Here is a 16,445-nt window from a genome sequence, read left to right on the forward strand (position 1 = left end):
TTGGAATATTTCCAGATCTTTAGACAATTAGTCTGTGATGACATGCCCATCTACCATTCCCAAAGATAAGAATTGGAAGACTAGGAAGAATGGGAGTGTGATATAGAAACATCAAATATGGGCAAAGTGTACAAAAATATGACATTAGTGTAGTGCACCTAAGCTTGCAAAAATTACAATAATTGAGAGATATAATAGTGCCCGACTCTAATCTGATTCCGTTAAATTGAGTAGTGTTCTTAACAGTATTACTTGCTCTGCTTTATCTGTTCTTAAGTTTCCCCTTCCATCCCTCGTCTCTTTCTGTGGGGAGACACTCCCGCTACCTGCAGCGTTGGATCATATTCCCGTCCTGTTACTCTTGGGGGTAAGAGACCGTTGTACAATGCGTGTTCAAAAAGTAAGGTGACGTTTCAAATTTCGCGGAATTTTTGTTATTTATGTTTTTTTTGAATTGGTACGTATGTCTCAAACGTTTCTTAAGAGTTTCAACAATACAGCATTTTTAGTTTCTTAGTGACAGATACAAATGTTAGACGTGTTTTGGTGTGCCGGCGATTTTCTGCTATGAAAAAAATGGATCAAAGAATTTGAATCAAATTTTGTGTAAAAAATAGAATTAAGTGCTCCAAACACTTCAAATATTGACAGGGCCATACGGTTAGTCTGCTCTGAGTAAAAATATATCTAAAAGTGGTACAAGTTCTTCCAAGATGGCTAAGAAGATGCCGATGATGAACCTCACTCTGGACGCCTCAGTACGTCAGCAACAGATGAAAATGTTGAAGCAGTAAGGAAATTTGTTTATGAAAAATCGTCGAATCACAATTAAAGAAATTGCTAAGGATGTTGGTTTATCGGTTGGCTCGTAGCAAGCAATTTTTTCGGATGTTTTGGGCCTAAGACGTGTGTCAGAGAAGTTCGTTCCGAGACTCCTTAATTTTGACCAGAAGAACCGCCGCATGATCATAGCTCAGGAGCTGTTGGATGACGTCAATTACGATCCTGATTTGCTTAAAAGGATCACAATTGGTGATGGATGATGGGTATATGGTTATGACTAGGCGAATAAGGCGAATAGGGGCTCAATAAGACGAATTTTAACGGACTACGAGAATATTTAAAAATAGAATTACCAGAATGCAAGACAAAAACACCGGTAACCGATACAGAGAACACATGGTAATATTTCTTAAATATTTCCTAGTAGGTATAGGTTAGCTCGGGTGTGTTGATTTTGCATGTGGATTTGTTCCCTTGTACGGGTGGTGACCTAACACCCCCCGCCATACGCCATTGCGGTGGCTTCCAGTAACTTGCGGGGCATTATGTAGACGTAAATGAGATGTAGATTACTCCCGTGCTTCATTTTTCCTTGGAGTACTTATTTAGTAATCATTCGGGTATTCGAGGTTGATCCTGTAAAATAGAAATTAGGTCCTCTATTTATTTAATGTAAAACACGTGTCAGCGCGCTTTCGTTGTCCAACTTAATTATTTAAGTTAAGAAATGTTTACTAAGCAAACCTTGAGATTAATTACTCTTGACGAGGAAGTTTTAATACGGTGATACTGAAATAGTATCATGGGGTAAATAACTCTGGAGGTTTTTGCAATCTGTAACATTTTCTTATTAAGCGGAAAATATGGCACATGTCAAGTAGTAAAATTTCAACGGTATTGTAGATGGCAGGCGTTCGCAGTCGTTCGGTAATGCTGCTGAGGTAGCTTTAGGCAATTAGCTTTCGACCTGAAGGGGCTCGATGCAGCAGCTAGAGAAGTGTTGAGCTACAAAACTCTATAAACGCAATACTCCAGAGTAAATCTATCGATTTAAAATGATGATCAATTAATGCATGATGATTAATAAGATGATGATTTAATGCATGACAAAATGATCTTTCCAAATTATAAATCACCGTATGATTGATTCATTCGCTTCAAATTTAGTACGCTTATACGAGGGTCATCCGGAAAGTAGTACCCGTTCGTGAAATAAAGACACAAAAGTAAATATTAACAAACATAAAAAATTTTATTTGAAAGAGGATACTTTAAACTACTTCTCAACATAATCTCCAAGCAAATTAAGGCATTTGTCATAACGTGTGACAAGTTTCTGTATTCCTGCTGCATAGTCCTTCACCGCCAGCTCATTGAGATACGCGAGGGACCCATCTTGCACAAATTTTTGCATAATGCAGATGGTGTTTAACAATTTCATGAACAATTGTTCGAGAAACATTGGGAAAATGCTCACAGATGTCATCAATTGTGACGCGCCGATCGTTCCTCACGAATTCGTCAACTGAGCTCACCAGTTGGTCTGTAATGACAGACGGTCTCCCCGAACGCTCATCGTCGTGTGTGTTCCCCCTCCCCATGTTGAAGTTGCGACACCACCGCCGAACAGACGACTCGTCCATTACATTGTCTCCATACACCTCCTTTAATTGGCGATGAATATCACATGGGCGAACGTTTCTTGCATTGAGGAATTTAATCACTGCCCTCACTTCACAACTGGCGGCGTTCTCAATTTTTTTAAACATTGTAAACAATCACAGAAACAACACAGGCAATGCTAGCGTCACGCAACTTGGCTCAGAGAAGGCAGACAAGCCACTGAAGCTATCTGACCTCGTCCAGCGGCTACTCGCGTCGTCAGCACTTCATGCGGCACGAACGGGTACTACTTTCCGGATGACCCTCGTAGATGAATAAACTTGTATTTTTAATTTTCTGAATAAATTCCGGGAAATTTTTGATCAAGGTAGTATTTTGTCTGTTACATCCCATACCCGTACCATGGAATGTAATAATGGAAGACTTTTAGCAATGGATAACTTCTTTAGCTTCTAAATATGTATTTATTAACATCTTTCCTAACCTGGTTTACCCAATAAAAAATGCCACCATGGTTGCCAAAAGTTAAAGATGATTTCTTTATTATTTCAACGTTCATTTCGAAAGTTTTTTAAATGGCCGTTAAAAGTTACACGTGAGAGGCGTTTCCTCAGTCCCTCTTCCTCGTTTCCTTGAGTAGTGTTATTAACAACTTATGTTCGGAGAAAAATATTTTTTATCTTTAAAGTTAGGTACCAGCTGTAAACAGAGGAGAGGGTACATGTATGATGTTTTGGGATAACAAGTAAATTATATTTAATTTCTCCACCAATTTCCCAATCATTGCCATGATAATCCACCAGTACTGGAAATAAGTACGGTTCATTATCGCAGATTAAATTCTTTTCAAATGTCCCAGGATTATTACTTTCCAGATGTCGGAAAGCATGAACATTTCTAGAGAAATTTTAGCCGCAAATACTCTTTATAAAAGTCAGACATTCGTCCATTTAATGTTCATATTTCTAAAAGTTGAATTGCACTCCCTACCGAACTTCCAGGTTTTATTGTAAAGGGCTGTTATAATTGCGGAAAATAAGTTAGTCGGGAGGGAAAAACATTCCACAAAGGATAGCAAATGGAAGGTTATAAAAATATTGCCATTAGAAAGAAAACAGGAAGTCCCCAGACGCAAGGCTCGCATTAAAGCTCCGAATATTTTCCTTGATTCGCAGTTTCCCTTAAATTTGAAGCTCTGCCGAATAATATTTTTCTTCTCCCTTTAACCGAAAACTTTCTCCCCCCCGATCGCATCAACATTTTTACAGGCCGTCTTCCCTTCAGTTCAGCGTTCTCCCGTCGTTCCTCCACTCTCCCGCGCCCGCCCGCAAAATTTAAAACCTCTCATTCGTTCCCGATCTCTTTTCATGGAATGTCCGAGCTCCATTTCCAATCCCACTCTCTCTCTCCCTTCTTTCACCATTCTCTATCTTTCTCTCTCTCTCTCTCTCTCTCTCTCTCCCTCGGCGACGGGTATAATACCACCACTCTCCCGTCGTACCCCCTTCCTTAACCTCCCCCCATCTCACGAAACCCTTTTCCTCTATCTCCTTTTTCATCCCTCGCTCCCCTTCCATCCCTCTTCCCCTTTTTTGTTCTCACCTCCTCCCTTTCTCTCCCTTCTTCCCGGAATCTCCTCACTCCGTCTAGAAGTCCTCCATTATCTCCTTTCTCATTCCTTCGGCCCACCCACTTTTTGCCCGTCTTGCCCTTCTTCTCCTCACCCTTCTAAGAGACCCCTTCCCGCCCCTTTTACTTTTCCTGACTCTCACTCATCCACTCACACTCGCACCTTCTCTCTTCCCGCCATACTCGGATAAATTTATAACTCCCTTACGTTCTTCTTACTCCTTCCTCGCCTCCTTCCGTGCTGTTTCCCTTTCTCTCTCTCTCTCTCACCTTCTCACCCAAATTATGACCCCTACCCAAGATGCTTTGCGCAGCTCCCTCTCCACCATCTCCTGCACCTTCTCCAGGACATTCCCTTTGCTCCCTTTTCGCTCTCTTCCTCACCTCCCCACCCTCCCGCCCGAAAAGGGTGCCTTCTGTCTCTTCAACGAACTTTCGCAAAGACCCTGCCCACGAACTCCTCTCACCCACGCTCACCCCTCACTCCTTGCCTCGCCCCCAAGCTCCTCTCTCTCTCTTTCCCTCCCCCACCCCCCCAACTTCCTCTCCCCCATTCCCCACCCCATAAAACTCAGCTCCTCCTCCGCAAACCCCATTCCCTCCTTTTTCCCGCACCTCGCCCACCAATTTCGCATCCCTCCCGAGAGATGGCGGACCCTGGCCGCGTGAATTTAGGGGTTGGCAGAGGAAATGACTTATTTGACCCATCTCCACCTTCCCTTTCTCTTTGTGCAGACACACACACACCCCTTTGGTCTCCACCCCCGTAACCCCTCCTTACAACCCTCCGCAGGCGTCGCAACACCCCTTGCATTCCATCCCCTCTCATTCTCTCCCCCTCACCCTTTCACCCATGGGATGCCCCAGCAGGGCGGGTCCTAAGCAAGACGCGACTCTTGAGGAGGTGAGTTGGAAAGAACGAGACTTTTCGGAGGCCGGTAAAGATTTTCCCAGCGGAGCTCCTTTCTCGCAATGGACGGCCGGAACTGCCGTAACTCTCGAAACATCCGGATCGGGACCCGGGGCCGGAAATAGGAGGAGGGACTTAAAGCCCGGGGGCTCATCGACTTTCATCGCCTCCCTGTTCTCGGAACGTGCAATGCTTACGCAGAATTTGGATTTAACGCACACATGTGATTTTAAATATATTTAAAAGTAGCGGTTGAAGGTACTATACCAAGTTTCACTATCAACAATCAAAGTAAGATTTTGCATCATTTCGTAATCTAAACGAATGTTTAAGTTTCACAAAAGAAAAGTAAAGGCCATTCATAATCTAATTGTAGATTTGTTGACCGATTCAATCACGTCCTTCTTGATAGTCAGTGAATATTCTTGAATGAAATGATTGATTTTTGATGCAAATCGTTTAATGGTAAGACATGGCCTCAGATCACAAGTTGTGGGTTTCAAGGGTGTTTTGGTAAACCCGTAACATTGAATGAATGACCGTCAATTTGCAATTTTCCGATTGACAGAAATAGAAATGAATTTCAGCGGAAAGCGATAATCATATGGTCATTTAATACGAACTATTTTTAACATTTCACGTTTGTTTTTTACGATTCGTCCCAGACTTAGTTTTTCAACAGTTTGCTGATTAGATCCATTCCACCTCTGGTGTCCCTATCACATATAGTATATTAAATACAACCTAAAATCTACTTAGAGATTTAAATTCAGCAACTAAAAGTATACTTGTAGTATTTTTTGTGTAATAACACCTTCTCGGTGCATGAAGGAAAGGAGAAATACCGAAAAATTGGCTACGAGAAAAAACGAACGCATAGACTGTTCCAAGGGTAACTTAAAAAATAGCATTATTTTACATTCCTGGATTACATTTAGGTTATGAACAAGAATACATTCATATGATAAAAACGCAATGCTTTTTTCCGTGTGTCGCGACAACTCTTGTATCTTCTCCCCATACTTTGTCTTAATCTGGTGCAATAAATCGTGTGCACACATCATGTCTCTAAGGCGTCACCCGGAAAAAAATACGTAAGGATTCTAGGGACATTTTATTACGCTTCCTCCCACGAATCCCAATTTGCTTTCTTCACCAAAGGAAATGTAGGAATAAATAACCGAAAAATAGCAACTAAGTCCCAGAAACAATTTTCAAAGCCGCAGTCATTTTCGTCGGTCGGCTAACAAATCTTAACAATATTCCTCAATCCTCCTCGACTGCGTATGGCGGGGAATGTTACGGTACCAACCATTTATGCAAGAATGTAAGCTTATAGATTCAAATGAGTATATTTCTGGTCATGTAATGGAAATGTGGATTTGGAGAAGAATAACAGGACAAGATGGACGGACAAGAAAAGCAAAACAGAAGTATTGAGAGAAATTAAAGAGGAAAGGAATTTAATAAAAGAGACGGAGAAAAGGAAAATTAAATTTGTTTGACATTTTCTCAGACATAACAACTTCCTGGAAAATATAATGGAGGGGAAAATAATGGGAAAAAAAGGAAGAGGAAGGTCGAGAAAGAAATTTATAGATGATATAAAAAGTAATACCTGTATGAGAGTAACAACTTACCATGAAGTGAAAATAACGGCAATGAGGAGAGAGACCAATGGCTGCAATGATAAGGCTCTGCCTTTAGAAGATGATGAAATTCAAACAAATGCAAATTCACATGCCTATATAAACCATGCAACTATTGGTGTGTTTGGCAAATTTGCTCCATTTCGCTTTTCCAATAAAAATATTTGGGTGCTTAGGTTAGATTTTGTCATGACCTTTCATCGTCAGAGGGAAGAACGAGTAAATGAATCTGTCCATAACGGTGGCCATCTCTCTTGTTTTATCCTGATGGTCCATGCTACAAATAAAGTTTCGGCCATAATAATATTCTCGGTGTCACAAAAAATTTGGGTGTTTCATACCTATCTAAAAGCCTTATTTTCCTTTCTGTCTGATGCTTTGGCCGTTCGAAGCCATCGATCAGCGGAATGCCGAGGAGAATTTTAGATACCTCAGGTGTTGTTTAGACCGCAACCTCTTGCCTCCTGGCAAAAACTCCGACGACATGGACCACTTGCCTCACCTCTCTCCTGAAAGAACCCCTCTTACCAATCTGGCGATAACTCACCCATGATCAAGCTTCTGCCGCACGATAGGTGATAAAAGGCGTTAACCCAAAAGATTAGTTTGGCACTTAAAACTTAATCCTTCATAAGTTTGAATATACAATACTTCGTAGTACTGAAACTTCTTCCCGGCTTCCGATTTTTGTCAAAACTGTGAAAACTAGGGCTTGCTTGATAATTTCTTGGGGTAAACTTGTAAGCCTCCATCTTCTGTATCTATGACAGAGACATTATGCATACAGGTATGACCAATATTGTCTTAAAACTTTAGAGAAAACCTCGTTTTATTGTAAATATCATAGTTAATACGAAAATTGTTTTTAAAACAGTTTCATTAATATACATAATGAATATATGCATTCAATGTACGTGTATAATTTGTTAAATTGAGATGATTTTTTTATTGCACGTGCTCTTGTTCAGCTATTGAGCGAGCATAGTCATATCGCTATTTGAAATACTAGAAGAATGGGCATTCCCATTATATTTAAGACCCATTATTTCAAATTGTTAGGTGGATATTCAATTCTTATTTGTCTTCAATTGCGTTTAAAAAGCTTAGGCAAAATAAAATAATAATACACAGCCTTAATAGAATTGGGAAGTGTTACAGTGTATTTAAAATAAATGGAACCATGCGTGAGAAATTAAAAAAAATGAAAATGGATATTCAGGATGCGCATGGACTATATTCCATAGGAATTCTCCTCAGAAAGGTGTTAACTTTCCTGTGTTTTTGATTGTTCACTCAAACTCCAAAACTAAGTCATGTGAAATATTCGTATCAAGGTAAAAATAATGTCTTTTGGAGGCTTTTGCAGTTTACTGGACCTTTCGAGCACTGCTACAAGTTGTATAAATTCAGTTTTTACAGATAATTAGGATTAAGAAATCAAGCTTCTACTTCATGTAGTAGTTTCATTCCATGTTGGTAATGATACCATTAAGAACATTCTAATATTTAATTTTAGTAAAACTTAATATCAAATAAGTGTCAGTCGGATGTATCGGTAACCAATATGAGAAACTAGTTTGAAAAGTAGTGCAGTGATCCGAAAAAATGGATCGTTTTCTTCACGGTACTAAAAGGTGAGATGATTGCCTGAATGATAAAAGGAAAAACAAAAGCAATTATAAGAGATAAGACAGGATATATATCTTTGGGGCATAAAAGAGATTCTAAAGAGACGGAAAGAACGTACAGAAGATCTTGATAAGGTTAGATAATTTGCTTTACGTAGATATAGCAAGGGAGTTGGATCAAGGGAGTAATTATTTTGGGATGTGTGACGACGAGAAAGGTTAAAAGTCTAACTGCCGAGGACTTCCAAGAGAGCTTTAAACAGTGGAAAAGAAGATGAATTCAGTGCATAGTAAGAAATGGAGAGTACTTTGAAAAGGAAAAAATTGATGTAAACTAAATTTTGCAAAATAAAACTTTTATGGCCTCAGTTCATTCAGGTCTATTTATCGGATAGGGTAGGAAGACGATAGTATAGGTTTATTAACACTTATTAATCAGAAAAAATTCCGGCACAGGAAATAAGGGTAAATAATCTATTTGCAATTGATATTTCTGATGAAATACCAAATTTTCCAGGGGAAATAAAACGAACGGCTTTGTTTTTTTCTATTTTATCAGAATATTTAAACTTGATTTCTTTTTCCCGTAAGATTTCATTGACGACTTCCTTCCCAATCAGAATAAACGAAAGCACCTAGTTTTTTAAGGGGAGGGGAATAAGAGTGGCAGTGATTTAAAAGAAAATTATGATGGATAAGGAGCAAAAGTCAGCAAATATTGCTTGTGTATGCATATTCATGTATAATCAAAAGTTACAAGAAAGAGCAGGGGATGAATAGTCGAAACAGAATTAGAAGTAATGAGATTGGCTCGTTGTTACCAGTTCTTATCGGTAAGCCAGAGAATGATGGCAAAATAGAAAAGATATTGACCTAGAAATGAAAGTAGGCAAGGAATCAATTGGCTAAACCTATCAGATGTTAAAATATTATTCTGTAATTTTTCCAGATGGACTTCGGGTATAGTGAAACTTAGTGTGCACGATTAATGAATGATGAAAAGTACAAAACTAATTTGAAGGAAATGAAATAAGATATTCCCTCAAGATTAGGAACAGTGCTCATGTAGAAACATAAGAAAAAGTTCGACGTTTCATATGAGGAAAAGTACTCATTAAGTTATATATAAATAGGTGCTGTCTCTAGGAAATCATGGAAAGAATCGTGCTGGAAATGGGATCATGCAAAAAGGATTAAGAATGAATGAAGGACTGTATATGAAGACGCAAGGGGAGAATAGCAAAGACTTTGTTTTGGGTGTAAGATTATTTAAGCTCCGAATTCTATCCTTTAATGAAGTCATGGAGTGTACATTAGAAGATTTTCAAATATTTTAAAGCAAATTAATGGCGAGAATAATTTAACTAGAGAAGAAGGGATGCAATGATGTTACACATCGTGGGGAAAGAGAGGTATGTTTGGGAAATATTCGCGGAAGGCACAAAATGCTGATGTGAGAGTGTTGACGGCTGGTAAAATGCTGAGGGCTATTAAAGAACTGAGAATGGTGGGTAAACACAAAAATAGGTCACCGGGTATAATGAAGGGGATTTGGATCTGTGGATAACAGAAGCTTACTGGAAATATGTGAGAGGAAGTGCTATTGAAACTCACTACCAAGCGTAATGTTAGTGATAGATAATTCAATTGTTTAATGTTCGTCCAACAGAGGGCTTACAGCGCATGATTGCTAATTACGAATCCGATGACATCAAGAATATAATACGAACCCCAGCGTATTACGGGCGGAGGGATCACGAATATAAGATTAAAGAGATAGACTGCAAGACTAACAGATTTAAGTGGTCATTTTTCCAAGAACAATAAGAGACCAGAATTCTTGTAATCGAAATACCCCAGGAGTCAGCTGGACAAAATAAGTATTAACCTACAAGGTAGCGACTGCGCATGGTTATACGAGTATATTTATATATTTTTTTGTAGGTTCCCCCCACCTTTCCTCATCCATTTGAAAAACCCTAACACCCTCATCCCTTATCCTTTCCTCCTGGTGCTGCACCCCCTGCCACACACCTTTTTGGTGGCTCGCAGGGTATTGATGTAGATGTGGTAGATCATAACTCGTAGTTATTTTAATATCTTTGTCTTGACTGAAAATTATGCAAGAAACTGTTTCAGGTGTAACTAGATTAAAATCTTCGATGCTGGGAAGAGTTGATAAAGTTTCAAAAATGCAATTTACACATGATATTAATCTGTTATTGCGTATTCACAACTATGGTTTTAGTTGCAAAGCAACATATTCAGGTGGAATTATAACAAAATACAGCCGTATACCTGTGTATTTGTAAGACCGATGGCAGAGAGCGGTTGATTGGGAATGGGGAAGGTGTACGTGTATGCTGGAAGAGGTAAAGGTTACCATGGTAGTGTACAATATACATTTATGCGTGAAAATTGCCGTTATTATGCGTCACCAAACTTTATCAGGTGGAAATCATTTGCTTTTTGTCGTCCTTGGGCTCTGCAATATCTGCTGCGTGGATGCGTGACTCTCGTGAACTCAATTATAAACCAGGTTATCCCACCCAATGCAACAGGAAAATTGGGTCGGAACAAATTCGAAAGCATGCAAATATGCGTAGTAACAAAAAAGGAACTGTGCATAGCTCATTTAAAGGCACGCAAGGAGAAGGAAATTAGCCCATGTCATTCGGAGTGGGCACTCAATCGTAAGAAAAAGGAAATAGGGAAAAAGTTGGAAATTATTCATTCATTTAAAAAAACCGGTGAGGAATGGAGAAAAAGGCCAAATTTCTTTTTTTACTTAAGAGCCGGGAATTCGACATTCAAATGGGGGAAATGATATGGTAATTCACGTTGAGAAAGATGTTCCTTTTTGGTCGTCAGAGCAGTTAGTTTACCTTCGGCCATCGGCCAGCCAAAACCGAAACCATTAAGCAGGACCGATCTCATTGATACCAGAGGCACGCGAAGCCCGCAAAGCACGAATCAGAATCCAAGCATACGGCAAAAAAATGGGAAAATGAACGTTTTGTCCGTCTCGAACATCGGGAAAAAATCGGGGAGGGGAATATAAAATATAATTAACTACCATGATTGCATACTCAAGCAATAATTTAGGCAGTCACGGCATAAATTTTAAGTATACAGAATAAGTAAGCTTCGTTGGAAAGGAAAGAGACAGGAAAGGTTAAAGACTAAGGAAGGTTGGGAGGAAGTAATCAAATCGTTTGAAAGAGAAACAAAAGTTCCAAGATTGGAATATGGGCTATGCGGTTTCACCTTTTCCAAAGGATGTAATATTTGTGAATTTTGGACTAAATTGTTTTCGGAGTAGTCATTTATTATAAGTTGTCTACTGATCAGGGGTAATTTTGCAATAACACAATAGGAGTGTCGGGAGCTTGAATGGTTTCGGTATTTGAGAAATAGATTCAGCAATAGTAAGGAAAAAATTAGAGTAAGGTATGGAGGATGTAAAAAATAAGCTTGATAGAGAAGGGAATACATGAATTAGTCCATGGTAAAGATAGAAAGTTTTTCGAGAAATTGGATGGATGATGGAAAAGTTGATTTGTGAGATATTGAGCGGCGTGGAGAATATAAAGATTCTGTTGGGAGGACGTCAAGGAGTTGGGTGAATATGCGTTATTGATGGAATGAAGGGGATTAGAAGCTACTAAGAGTATAAGGGGATGTAATACGTTAAGGGAAAATATTTTTGTGGATAGTTCTTACATTTTCAGAAGTCAAAGTATGTAGAATGAAAGCCATAAAATTAACCTAAAGTAATTTAGTTTCTATATGATTTCCTGGCTTGCCAATAAAACTAACATTGTCGAAAAATCGGTGCCCTCAACACATATTAACCAATAGAGTGTGATAATGTATAAAACCGATCATGAAATTGATACGCAATCTATTGCGCTGTGGAAAAACTCTTCAAGGTTATTAAAAAAATTGATTTTCCCATTCATTTTAATGTAACTGTTCTAAGTAGTCGGTGCTTCCTTGCACCGTAATGAGTTACTTGCTTTTACCTCCGTATTTGCGCTCAGTTCTGATGTTAGGGAGGTCAAATTTGCGCTGGTATCCCCATGATGATGTTTCCACTGAGATGTTAGTCTCATACTCCGGGAATAGCTCCGAATGTGCATGACCTATATTCCAACCTACCCCCTCACAATCTGATTTATTTCTTGCACTTATTACGCATCAGCTCACCCCGTTTCCCCCGCATCACTCTGTGTCCACTCATAAAAATCTCGCCTTCGTTTTCCCACCTCAATTTTCTCTTTCAGTTTACATATTTCGGGTCGAGAGCACGGGTGAGCCCGCGTTACACATTCCTCCTCTCGTATGCTTATGAAGGTGAGATAAACGTCCCTCCTCTCAAATCTCATATTCGCCCTCCCTCTTTTCCTACCGCACCAAATCACTCCCCCCAAAAAAAACCTTGGTTACATCAATCCTAAGGTTAAACAGGTGAATTATGGTTTGGGATGCCAAGACTTGATTGAAGCCTAGCTGAATCCTTTTTATGTGTCTTATTCACGTGTTCGAGGTTTGAGTTTACCCGATGAACTTGTGGTATTTACGCGCACGTAGCTTCAAAACATTTTTGCGGAAATGTGAAGGATTGAATTTACATGCTAATGAACCGTGAGGCATGCCAAAAATTTTAAATTGATTCCCATTGGTATGCAATTCGGTACACGAAAGTACTGATCATACTTGTGTTCTTACCACTATAGGAAAGTTAATGGGCAACAGAGAGCAGATGGAGAGCTACGGACAGCTATGAGGGTTATTTTTAATTAACCTATTCGATACTGGTGCTAACTTCAAATAGCCATGTAGACGTCCGTCATATCAGTTGTAAAGTTGTATAATGCAACGTGTGTTAATGTCACGCGCATTTGAGGTGAACAAGAGCACATTTATGTGAAGCCGATTCCTAACACAATTGTTTCCCATCATTTCCACCGGGTCAATAAAAACATAAAGCCATGAATAAAAACATGAAAATCAGACTGACACCGCTTTTCTAAATTTCTGTTTGCATATCCAGGCATTGGTTTGAATAACCTGACGTATTTGAATGAAATCATTCGTAGAGAAAAATCTGAACCCAGATAGGTTTTAGCTCTCCACACAGCTCTATAAGGCATTTAAGAGTAGAACATTTTTGTGTCAAATTATCTACCGTTTATTGACGAAAAGCGGATTTCATTCATCAAGGACCACACCTCTCTCTCCCTGCCTTCTCTCTGGCTCCCTGAGGCTCTAATTCCCCTCCACCCTTTCTCTGTTCCTTCCCATCTCTCCACCCATCCTCCACTTAAGTTTCCTATTTATTTGTACTGGTATGATTACTTTGCGACCACCAAATACATCATGTGCGACCAGAAAGAGAATGCCAAAAAACTGCAAAAAACGCAAAGCTCGTGATGACCAGGTTTGAGAAAAACTATACCTTTGTGTCACGAAGATGCCGTCGAAGAGAATGATACTATTCAATGGGTTAACCTGACGCGTCCACAAGCGTGAGAACGCAATAGAGCCATTATTCAAAGGTTTTCCGGAGTATTATTAATATTCCTTATACGATATCTTTCCTCTCTCTTCCCATTTGTTGCACCAATTTTTCATTTGCAATTTTTGAATGCTAGAATTTTGTTTCGTGCTGATTTAGATAAATATATCTGGTATAGAAGTGTTTCAGTAGATACAACAAGCCAAATAAAATATTATGATCGGAAGAATTAATGCGCGATGTGAATTCTACTCGTGTAAATTATTTATGTCACAGCGAAATAATTCAACAAAATAAGAAATAAACTCGTAAATAAGAGTGGATTAATTTTACACATACTCTTTTTATCGTTTATATATTTGACCTGCAGATCTCTGATTCAGCAATTTTCGGGAAATATTTGTAAGGTTGAAAGCGGATAATTAGGAATTTACGTACTCGTAGCTTCCTCATAAATAAAGTATTCATGGAATATATAATGGACGTAATACATTGCAATATGAGTAAAATATAATTTTTTCGAGAACTTCTGCAAAGGAATATTGAAATAAATTCGCGAGTTCTAAAAAATGCTCATGCCTCTAAGCGTGAGATGAACTGAAAAAAGTATATCTGCTTAGATATTATTGGACAAATTGAATTTTTTACCACTCAAGGTAAGTATGCAGATACAAATAGGTGATAAATTTTGAATATCATCAAAATACAGTTCAGAAAATGAAATGAGTTAATTACCTCTGGGAAAAGAGATATAATTATTTTTTTAAACTATGAGCAATTATGCTGCGCCCAATATCATTAAAATCGGCCACTGCAATTATTTTTTTCTCAGTAGACTAACCTTAACTTAGCTCAGAGTGCTTTGATTTTTCTCTTTTAATGATTATTAGTTCATTATGGAAGTTATTTATATTTAAATCATTTAATGATTGGTGTTACTTTAATTTACAATTTAGTCATTAAACACAGAAGATTACATTTCAGATCCTCCTCGGTTCAATAAATATTGTTAAAAAAATTATTCACTGGTAAAACACCCATATTCAACATGCTCAAACGCAGTTGCTCTTAGCTGCTAAGAATGAAACTTATCCTGTAATTCAGCGAATCCAGTATTCTCTGAAGTAGAATTTGTCTTTTTTTGGTTATAATTTTCCCAAATTGTTTTAAAACACAAAAATATTTATTTTATATTGGCTGTTTGCAATTATTTGCATACATACGAGAAAAAGTGAAAGCATCAGGTAACAATGCATAGAAGTTATTAGCCACTAAGTTCATCGGCTCGCAAAATACCTTATGGTAAATAAATTTGTCGATACTCAAAATGTGTTATTTAGATGCACACTCCACTATTTAATCAATATATAATTCTCGGCGAGTGTATAGAAAGCTGGGGGCATAATTTATTTTTTAACTTGGGAATAATGGCAGACTTTCCTATTGGCCAATTATAAACGAGTTAATTTTTTCAAAAAGGTGTGGAAGTGAGAATTCATGGTTGAAGAGAGATATGTTCGAAAGATGATCGAACTACAGAAAATTAGGTGGTGCCAATGTGTGCGTATTCAACATGCAATATGTGACAGAGATAAAAAGTGCGAATAAAGACATGGCAACTAAGAAGAGTTGTGAAGTAGAATGAATGTACAAAACAATTATTTTTACGCTACTTTCAATTGTGCTTCCACCGAATGGGTACAACGTGAACTGTAGTTGTTAGTACTGTCAAAACTCAGGTACAATCAAAATGTTGGTCGACGAGTTTTAAAATACCGTGGGTTTACGGGTATTAATAAACGCGTCCTGCAAACCCCAACCCGCACCAACCACCAACCCATCGGGAAGGGATTGACTTCCACAGCACCACCATTAATGCTTCAATTATTCTTGAAAATTTATCTATGACGATGACTTTTTTGCTAGGCTCTTCTGACATCGTTATGTCAGAAGGATTTACTATGCCGGTAGATATACTTCTGAAAACACAACCTGCTGTTCAGTTTGATACGCATAACTTAATAAAACTAAAGAGATTTTGTCGGCGATGATCTACCGTCAGCCTGCTACACATACAAATACATCAATTGGTAACTCAAAATTCAAGAAAACACAAAAATGTCTTCTTAAAATGCCTTCAAAATGTCTTTTATTTCAGAATTTTCAGACTAGCGTTCGGCGTTGATGCGATTGGAAGAGCTTTTGGTTTTGTGTAAGGCTTGGTGCTCAAATCAGATGAGAGAGGCATAACATTAGATGAAATACGAGGGTAGTCTGAAAGGTTTCCAACGTAATAAATAACCGAGATATTTTTCTTCAAATTTTTAAAATTTTTTAGCATTATCTCACTTGAAATGGATACACTCTTTTCAGCGATGCTCTGTTTTAACTTTCCATTAGTAGTCGACGTCTATCTCCGAAAAATAGACGTTTACGTTTGTGTTAACCTCCTCGTTCGATGAAAATCTCTGTCTTCAGAGCCAAAAACTAAGGTTGGGAAACCTGAAATAGACGTTATGGTGATTTCAGTAAGTGGTCAACCAATTCAGAGTGCAACATGTGGGTTTTATCCATGGCGACCGCCGATGTGTGAGCACGTGCGTTATTCTGATGGGAAAGAACTTTCTTCTTCTTCAAATACGGCCACTTTTTTTATTCGTTCTGCCATCAAATTTTCAAGTAATGATGCACAATACTCTTCC

The sequence above is a fragment of the Hetaerina americana genome, unplaced genomic scaffold (assembly GCF_022747635.1).
Source record: "Hetaerina americana unplaced genomic scaffold, ioHetAmer1.1.p SCAF_9, whole genome shotgun sequence".
NCBI lineage: Eukaryota > Metazoa > Arthropoda > Insecta > Odonata > Calopterygidae > Hetaerina > Hetaerina americana.